This window comes from Gossypium hirsutum, chromosome D12 (assembly GCF_007990345.1).
Source record: "Gossypium hirsutum isolate 1008001.06 chromosome D12, Gossypium_hirsutum_v2.1, whole genome shotgun sequence".
Taxonomy (NCBI): Eukaryota; Viridiplantae; Streptophyta; class Magnoliopsida; order Malvales; family Malvaceae; genus Gossypium; species Gossypium hirsutum.
Genome location: NC_053448.1, coordinates 15,952,557 through 15,962,345, shown reverse-complemented (window position 1 = coordinate 15,962,345; position 9,789 = coordinate 15,952,557). Strand labels below are relative to the sequence as shown.

Genomic DNA, 9,789 nt, shown 5'->3' with positions numbered 1-9,789 from the left:
ATGGTTCAAGAAAGTATAACAAGGTCAGTGATTACAACTTATAATTTCTTGATAAAACTGTCTATGATTAAGGTGATCCAGAACAATCTGCAATTTAGGGGCACTATGATAGAGGGTCCTAATCAACATTTAAAACGATTTCTTCAACTCTGTGATACTTTTAAATATAACGGGGTCACTGATGACGCTATTCATCTTCGGCTGTTCCCCTTCTCATTTATTAATAACACATTTTCTTGGTTAGACTCATAGGCACCAGTATCTATCAAACTTGCTAGAAAATTATTACAAAAGTTCTTCCCGATTAGCAAACTAGTTTAGCTAAGATGAGAGATTGCTATTTTAGATAGATGGAGGGAGAAAGTTTCTATGAGGCGTGAGAATGTTTCAAAATGTTTATTCAAAAATGCTCACACCACGAACTTCCTAAGTGGATGTGATTGCAGGTATTCTATAATAGGTTGGATGCAAATTTACGATCTAGATTAGACGGAGCATTAGGAAGAGCCCTTATGAAAAGAACGCACGAGGATGTATATGAAATCATTGAGAACATGGCAATAAACTTTGCTACAGTAAAACCTATCCAGGAGGATGATAAGTATCAACAGTTAGTGGATAGACTCTATCGTATCGAATTTGTTTCTACACCGTCTATGCATAAAGGAGACAAATTGCTTTTCCACTATATCACCAATCCGACTAAGGATGTAAGTTACGTCAGGAATAGGGGTGGAAACAACTATTCAAATACATATTATCCTGGCTGGAGAGATCTCTTGAATCTAAGATAGGGGAAACGAAGGAGCATGTAATAATTTAAATCAACTTAAAAACACTAATTACCAACCTTCTTATTTGCAGAAACCCAAGGATAAGGTCAACCCAAATGACCATACTGCATGTAGTCAGCGATTAAATAGAATTGAGGGAGAGATGCAATCAATGAGAACAGATGTCAAGCTGGTGCAGTTTGAGTGCACCAACTTAGCCAAAAAATTGACAAAGCTTGAAGATCAAATGAGTCAATTAATGAGCATGATGGGTGATATGAAAAGATAAATTGGCACAGCTATTCCTAGCAATACAGAAGACAATCCTCGGAGCGAAGGTAAGGAGCATGTGAAGGCGATAGCACTTCGATCGGGCAAAGTACTAAGTAGCCCAGAAAAGGGAGTTATGGAGAATATTGATGATCTTCGAGAGGAACTCCCAGAAGCTGAAGAAGAACCAGGGCTAGAAGAGGCAGAGGTACCATCGACTGAACTAGAAAAAGAAACACCTAAAGATGCCGAAATAGAAAAAAATCCCATTCCCTTCAAGACTAGAAGAAAAACATAAGTGGGTTGAAGATGAATTTTTAAGTTTCCTAAACCTGTTTAAAACATTAAATGTTAACCTACCTTTAATTGATTTAATTAAAAAGGTTCTTAAGTACTCTAAGTTTTTAAAGGAGATGATGGCTAGGCGTAAGAAAATTAATGTAGAAGAACAAGTTAATTTAAATGCTTCCTGTAGCATGATTATTTCAAGACAGGAACCTAGAAAATTGAAAGACCCAGGAAGCTGTGTTAGTTAAAGTACGAAGTTTCATTTTCACTATAGATTTTTTGGTGGTTGATTTCAAAGAAGATCGTGAGATACTGATCTTATTAGGAATACTCTTTTTAACCACTTTTAGATCTACCATTGATTCAGAAAAGAATAAATTAACGATGAAAATTAATGGTGAGACTGAAACTTTTAAATGTGGTAATAAATTGAGTGAGAAAGATAAGAGGAATTTAAGGGAACAATGTAAAAATTTATTTATTTGTAACGTCCCTGAGTTAAGGGACACTTCAATTTATGCATGCAAAAAGAATAAACAGGTTTAAGGAAAGGGATGAATGGGCATAGGTGGAATGGCACGATAGACAATGGACCAATACTGAAAGAACATGAAAATCATCCATCGATGAATTGGTGACACTGTCGGATCAATCTGGTAGTAAAAATTAAAAATTAGTTGAATTGTTTCTTAAAATTTTAAATTATGGTATATTTAACTAATCACCTAGTTTAGATTTTAACTTTTATTTGATGTAGGTTCATCTCTGAACTGAAACATCCTTAAAGTTGGAGTTTTGAGTCGAAACAGAGTCAGTGTCGTGACATCACCCCAATGAGTCGCAACATAGCAGAAGTTTCCTTTAGACCTGCAAACTGACAGACGTGTTACGGTACGAAACCCCTGTTTCACGACATCGGTATACTGCCAAAGATGTCGAGACACGGAACCCTAGTGTCGTGACATCGATTCAATTTTCTACAGGGTCGACCCAACCCAATCGCATAACCTGGTGGTTTAACCCTTAATTTACCCGATTTTAACACTTTAAAAAACCTATTTTCTAACCTAAAAACACCTTAACTCATTTACTAAACCTAGACTAATCTATTTTACATTCATATTTTGAAAACACCCTCTCAAAACTTTAAAACCTAAACCCCCAATCTCTCAAATGTTTTTCTTCTTCAACAAACTTTAATATCATCATTAGAGAAACAAGGAATGGGAATACCATGTGAAAGAAAGGAATCCAAACAACCTCCAAGCATATAACGAAGGTTAAAGATTCCTACATTCAATTTTTTTTACTGATTCATTGAATTGTTTATTTATTGAAATATCATGCCTCCTAGGAAAGTTAGACAAACTATTAAAATGAAACTATCGACCGGTCCAAACCCCCTAAATTCTAAAACCCAGATATTGGAATATATTTTACTAAACTTAAAGGAAAATCTTTATCCAAGAGAGGGGATTTGATCCGTTAATGGTTTTGTGTAAGGAAATATGACCTTTAGTCAGATATCATAGGTGGGAACATTTTTGGACGATCCATAAGGATATTACCATGGTCCTTGTGGTTCAAGAATTTTACGCATCTTTACGAGACCATGAGACTAGGAATACTGAAGGTCATCTGTGGGAATCGATACTTGTGCGAGGGAAAGAAGTGAGAGTAACCCCTCAAATTATTTGTGACTTTTATAATGTTCCATACTATGAAAATGATTTTATTGATGAAACTGATTTAGAATATTTCTGAGACATAGTTATGGATGACATTATAATTGTTTTAACTGAAGGAAGGGGTGAATGGAAATATCGTTCAAGCACCAACATTCCCATATCCTTTCATAAAGCTATTATGTTTCCAGAGGCTAAGAGGTGGATTCAATTTGTGTGCACGAGAATATTACCTGCTCTAAATGTTTCTAACGTTAATACCTTTAGGCAGTATTACTTTATGCTATTTTATAGAAAAAGCAGGAATGTACCGGTAAATGGATCCACTGTAAAACCCCAAAATAGAGCCTAGGAGTTTTAAGGGTATTTTAAGAATTTTAGCCTTAGAGTGTTCAATATTTTACGACATGGTTTATCGGTAATTTTTTCGACTATAGGTTTTAGAAAATTAAATCAAATTCTAAAAATGAGTTTTAAATGCCTTTAGTTTTGAAAAGTGGATTGATTTGTAAAAGGGTCAAAACTTTGAGTTTTTATAAAGCAATTTACCCAAATTTTAAAATTCTACCTAAACACCCCCATTTATAGTTTTATTTTCACATTAGTTTTCTCCTTTGCATTGTTTGTGTCGTCCCTTGTTTAAAAGAGCTTATCCCAATTGATTTTTTATTCACAAACCCCATACTCTTGTATTCTTTCACTTTCCCAACATTAAACCTCTATAGAAGTTAAGAAAAGCACCTAAAAACACCATAGTTTTCTCCATTGTCAAGCTTGTGAGTTTTTTAGATTTTCGATCAAATGCTTGGTTTTTTGTCAAATAAGGTAAGAAATAATTTTCTTATTAGTTTTTAATGTTATCTGGTCTTTTAAACTGAGTTTTTAAGTATTAAATCTTATGTTTTGAATAAAAGCTGAAACTTGGGTCGTTAATGGTGAAATTTGGGACTTTGCATAAAAATGATGTTTCAAAGTTCTTTTCAATTAGCTTTGATGTGACTAGAAGGTTTCTAAAATTTCTTTGAAGTTTCGTTAAAGATTTCTTGGGTTTTAATGAATTTTTGAAAAATAGTTATAAACATGTTGAAAAAATCGATTCCATGAACTGAGTAGATTAATGTAGTTTAAGGGTTGAGAATTAGCCGTAAGTGAATTAAAAGATGAACAGAGTTGGTTTTATGCGAAAAGATTAATTATAGATCAAGATATTCAAATTTTAAGTTTTCTATGTCGAAGGTTTCGATCAAAAGAGAACCTAGCTTAGGCTTGTGTTTTTGGATTGTTTGATGTGAGTCTTTGGCTGAATGTTAATTGTGATGTTATGTGATTTACTTTGTTAAAGCGTTGGAACTGATAGGACCTTCTACGAGTAGAGATAATGGTAAGGAAAAGCTAGTTTGAGCTTTCAACTTTTCGACAAAAGCGTAATTGGTGAGTGTTTGGAATAATTGCTTGTGGACAGAATTCAATGCGTTATTTAGGAGTTTAGTCGTAGCCTAAACCCCTACCCTCAATTTCTAGTGTAAGATTTCTCGTACTCATGTTTAACTTGTGAAATATGTGCTTGTGTTATTGATCAATTGTTAAATGTCACAATATTAATGTGCAAGCATACACTGTCGATGCAAGTATAGTAGACATATATGATTTTGTCGGATATCGATCCCACGAGAATGGTTGTCTTTTGTGTATCAATGTCAATGAAATAAATAGATAGAAATGAGATAAATTGTGAGGTAGTTTTCGAAGCAATAACTTGAAAATAATAAGATAAAATATGATAATGATAAACTGGGATCCCCAACGTGAATATTCAACAGAATAATAAGTGCTCACAAGGTATAAAAGGATAAGTGATTGTCGATGCATTAAATTGCAATGAATGGCAATTAGTCACACCAAGCTTAACTTCTATATTTAATCTAAGACTTTTAAACATGCACATTAGTCACACCTTCCAATAATGGCAATGGAACACTATTAAGAACAAGTGGATTAAATTCCTCTAATCCTCAAGCAACTTCCGTTGTCATGCTTATTAGCTTGAACTGAACTGCACTTTTCAGTGTCAGTAACCGCAATAACACTTCCATGCTAAAAACATTCAAACCCAAAGATTAAATGATAGAAGCAAGATTGAATAAAATAAAATTTAACCTAAAAATCATGTATACTTCCGTACAAACATGAAATAGAGATTAATCACCAGTGTTTAGAAAAGAAATATAAAAGAAACAAGTGGAGAGTACTATTCCTAAAAAATCTCGAACTGATCTCTCAACTCCCTCTTGTGTCACACTCAAGGCTCCTCGTCATAGATTGAGAAATCATCCATAAAAACCTCTAAAGAATTCTCAATCATATCCGAGAATATTGTCATCATGTACCTTTGAAATGTGGTTTGTGCATTGCAAAGACCAAAAGGCATATGGCAAAAAGAAAAAGTACCAAAGGGGCAGGTGAAAGTTGTTTTCTCTTAATCCTTTGATGCAATAGCAATTTGATTGTACCCATAATAGTCATCTAATAAGCAATAATAGGCTCTTCCAGCAAGCCTGTCCAACATTTGGTCAATGAAAGGAAGTGGGAAGTGGTCCTTCCTTATGGCAGTATTAAGTTTGCGATAATCCATACAGACTCGCCATCCCATAGAAATACGTGTATGAATTAATTCATCTTTGTCGTTGCAAACCATAATGATGCCATTCTTTTTACGAACGTATTGCACTAGACTTACCTAATTGCTATCGGAAATAATGTAAATAATTCCAGCATCAAGCCATTTTATAATTTCTTTCTTAACAACTTCCTTCATTTTCTTGTTTAATCTTCTTTGTTGCTCAATCGATTGCTTGACTTCATATTCCAACTTGATCTTGTGCATGCAAAAAGATGGACTAATGCCTCGAATATTTGCAATACTCCAAGAAATAACTCGTTTATGTTGCTTAAGAATATGGACCAATTTCTCTTCTTGAGTTACATCTAGTATTGTGAAGACAATAACTGGGAGAGTATTGTTATCACCAAGAAAAATTTATTTAAGATGAGCAGGTAATGGTTTCAATCCAGAGTAAGAGCTTTATCGATAGATGGCTTGAAAATTGGAGCTATTCTGTTGGCTAAGTTTAAGGATTCAATCTGCCATCCATGCCTGAGCTCAATATTATTAGCTTCAACCATGCTGTCATAATTACCTAAGAATTCATCACTAGATGTCATTACAAACTCCTCAGAAAGTATTGTGCTTTGGTCATTTAATTCTTCCTCAATTAGATCATCTAGCACATCGATAGCATTGAATAGATTTGAAAATACTGAAGGTAACATGCTCATCATTAAGTTGCATGGTCAGTTCACCTTTGTAAACATCAATAAGAGTTCGTCCAGTGGCTAAAAATTGTCGTCCCAAGATAATGGGAACCTTCTTGCTTGCCTCGCAATCAAGCATGATAAAATCAGCCGAAAAAATGAATTTATCCATACGAACTAAGATATCTTTGATTTTCCCTTCAGGTTGAGCCAAGGATCGATCAGCTAGTTGCAATGTCACTATAGTAGGTTTCATGTGACCAATTCCCAACTTTCTGAAAGTAGATAGTGGCATTAGGTTGAAGCTAGCTCCCAAGTCGCATAAAGCCTTGCCCAAATAATGGTTGTCAATTGAACATGGGATAGTAAAGCTCTCAGGATCTTTCATTTTAGTGGGCAACTTATGTAACATCCCGAAATAAGGCCTAAACGGAACAGTGGTTGTGAAACCATGAATCTGAGATAGAAAAGTTTATTGTGATTAATTTTTATGATTTGCCAATTGATTGGATTAATTTTATAATTTTCCAATTGATTGGATGCATGTGTTAGAATACCGATAAGAAATTTCAGCGGTTGCATGTCTGAATTGCATATTAGGGTTTAATTCCAAAAGTGGGTAAATATGAGCTTTAGATGATAAAGGATTTAATTGAAGTGCATAATTGAAGTAGCGGTCCTTAAATGGTAATTAGACCATTAGATTTTCATGGACAAAAAAAGGCATGTATAGATAAATATAACTAAAGTTTTAATGAAGGGCATTTTAGTCATTTGGTAATAAAAAGAATTAAAAGGGAAAAACATGGCAAAATGTGCTCATCTTCTTCTTAAAGGCTGAAACTTCAAGGGACTTAATAGCTAGGGTTTCTTCACTTTCTCAAGCTCATAGTAAGTGCATCCAAGTCCCGTTTTTAATGTTTTTTTTTTACATTTTGGAGTCATCGTAGCTCGGTTTAGCTTATTCTACCATTAATTCATGTTAGGGTTCATATTTGGAAAAATACCCATAGGTGAAATGTGTTTATTTTGATATTTTATGGTATAATATGAAGTTTGAAATTATGTTAAACAACTTTTGCTAGGCGATTTTAAGTGAAAACGAGTAAAACGACATAATCGATAAAAATACCTAATGTTCAGAAGTAAATGTTAGAGTGGGAATTTGATGTTGCCATAGAAGGGAAAGATTTTCAGCATATCATAAAACATAAGAATAAGGGATTAATTTTAATTTCCGAACTTTGGGGCAAAAGTGTAAATATGCAAAAGTTTAAGGGCAAAATCATAATTTTACCAAAGTTCGAGTCAAGCACTATTTTGATGAATGAGAGTATTAAATAAGCTAAATTTGCTATTATAGATCAAGATGAACAAAATTTGGAGTTAGACTAGGGAAAGAAAAAGGTTGAGGACTAAGTTGCTAGATTTGATCGTATTTTGTACAGAGGTAAGTTTACGGTAAATAAATGCGATATTTCAATAATTATTATTAATGTTGTTATTTTCCAGTAATTATGTACTTATTTCATGAAATTATTTAATGTTGACTCAAGTATGAGATGATAGAGAATCAGTGTTAAAAAGTCCAGTTGAAACATTAGGAATGTATCGGATACAAATGTCATGACATTAGGGGGATGAGAACCCATGTAAGACATGTTTGGGACATGACATTGGCATTATTGAGGTTATGAGAGGTCCCACATAAGACCATGTCTAGGATATGGCATGGGCACCGATATGAGAACTCACATATAAGACCATATCTGGGATATGGCATTTGTAGTACAAGAAACATCCCATTTAAGACCATGTATATGGCTTTGGCATGTTATTATCAGATAGGAGACGCGAGTATCCTTAGTATTCCAAGTGGTTCAACAGGCTAGTAAATAGACTATGTTACATGAAAGTTCAGGTAAAAGCATAATAAATAGATTCAGATGAGTTATAAGGGTTAACAATATCTCAGTTACCAGTTGAGAAAAAAAATTTAGCAAGGGAGGAGTAAGTTATAATCATGAGTTATTTAAGTAAACAAAGTAAGTAAACAAATAAGAGAGTAAATAAAGAATAAAGTAAAGATCATGATACTTGATGATAATTTATGAGTAGAATTATTTATGATAAATATTGTTATTTATTTGCTTGTAAACTTACTAAGATTTATGCTTACCCCTTTTATTTTTCTTCTTTTTATAATATCGCCAAGCCAATTCGGGGATTGTAAGGGTGTCGGAGATCGTTTCACACTATCAACAGACCATCTCGATATTTTGTGATTCAAAACATTTTAAGTTATGGCATGTATAGGGACTTAGTCATTTTGTGTGTGTGTCCTTATGATATGGATAATGAATAGCATGTAAACACTTGATAATGATTAGCTATTGAAATGGCTATTTAAGAACATGTTATGGTGTTATGTATGCCTAAATGATAGTTAATACAAAGAAATTATAAAAGAGTAAAAATTTGCAATGGAACAATTTTTGGATAGCAGCATTGACGTGATTTTGAAAAATCACCAAGGATAATAGAAATAGAATTAGAGAGTGACTAAGATATAGAATTAAATCTTATCGAGTCTATTTTCACATGAAAGAAATGGTGTAGGCAAAGAAATTTTATATTTTCTAATATTTGAATTTTAGTGAGACAAGGTCAGAATGGTTTTTGAAGTCTCCTATTTTGACTTTAGGAAATCAATAAAAATTGTACAGAAATAATTATGAGTCATAATTTATATGTCTAGATTCTTTATGAGTCTATTTTCAATAGAAACAAGTGTAAGCACCATATGAAACCCGTACAATGAGATAATTGATTTCTAGTGAATAGAGGTTAGAACCGTCAGATAGTGAAATAGGGGAGACTTTAACGAATAAACTGTACTATTTGGCTGACTCAAAAATTCTAGAAATTTTATGATAAGAAGATATATGAGTCTAGTTTTAAGAAAAATTTACAGATCTAAATTTGAGTTTCGTAACTCGAGTTATAATTAAATTAGTGATTGTCACGCAAGTGGATAGTTTTATTGTGAATAGGGAAATAAATTATTTTGATTTGTTTAAGTATTCGGAAAAATTTTTAATGTTCTCGGTTTGAACTCGAACCGTTTTTGCTGTATGTTTTAGGGTCTCGGGGGCCCTTTTTAGGGACATATTCATTGAACGTGAGCAAATTAATTTTAAAAGTAAATTTTTATGCTCCGAACTAGTAAGTTAAGTCAGGTAACGCTTCGTGCTCGACTCCAACAATGGTCTCGGGTAAGGGGTGTTACAACTTATTTGTGAAAAGAGCACTACAGCCTTCTGTGAGTGTCTACTAAAGGAATATTAAACTGATCTTCTTCTTCTTGGACAAAAGCACTTTCATAAATTCCCATAATTCGAAATTTGCACAAGAGTGTCTACTAAAGGAATATTGACCTGAAGTTGCTTCAGTGTGTTTAG

At 33.4% G+C, this 9,789-nt stretch overlaps 1 non-coding gene across 1 annotated transcript; it reads right to left on the bottom strand.

Annotated features, from left to right (window-relative positions):
* Positions 1-319: 319 nt before the first annotated feature.
* LOC121224791 (small nucleolar RNA R71) lies at positions 320-424 on the bottom strand. Its single transcript, XR_005922536.1, has one exon. It is a non-coding gene; the product is annotated as a small nucleolar RNA R71 (small nucleolar RNA).
* Positions 425-9,789: the final 9,365 nt, after the last annotated feature.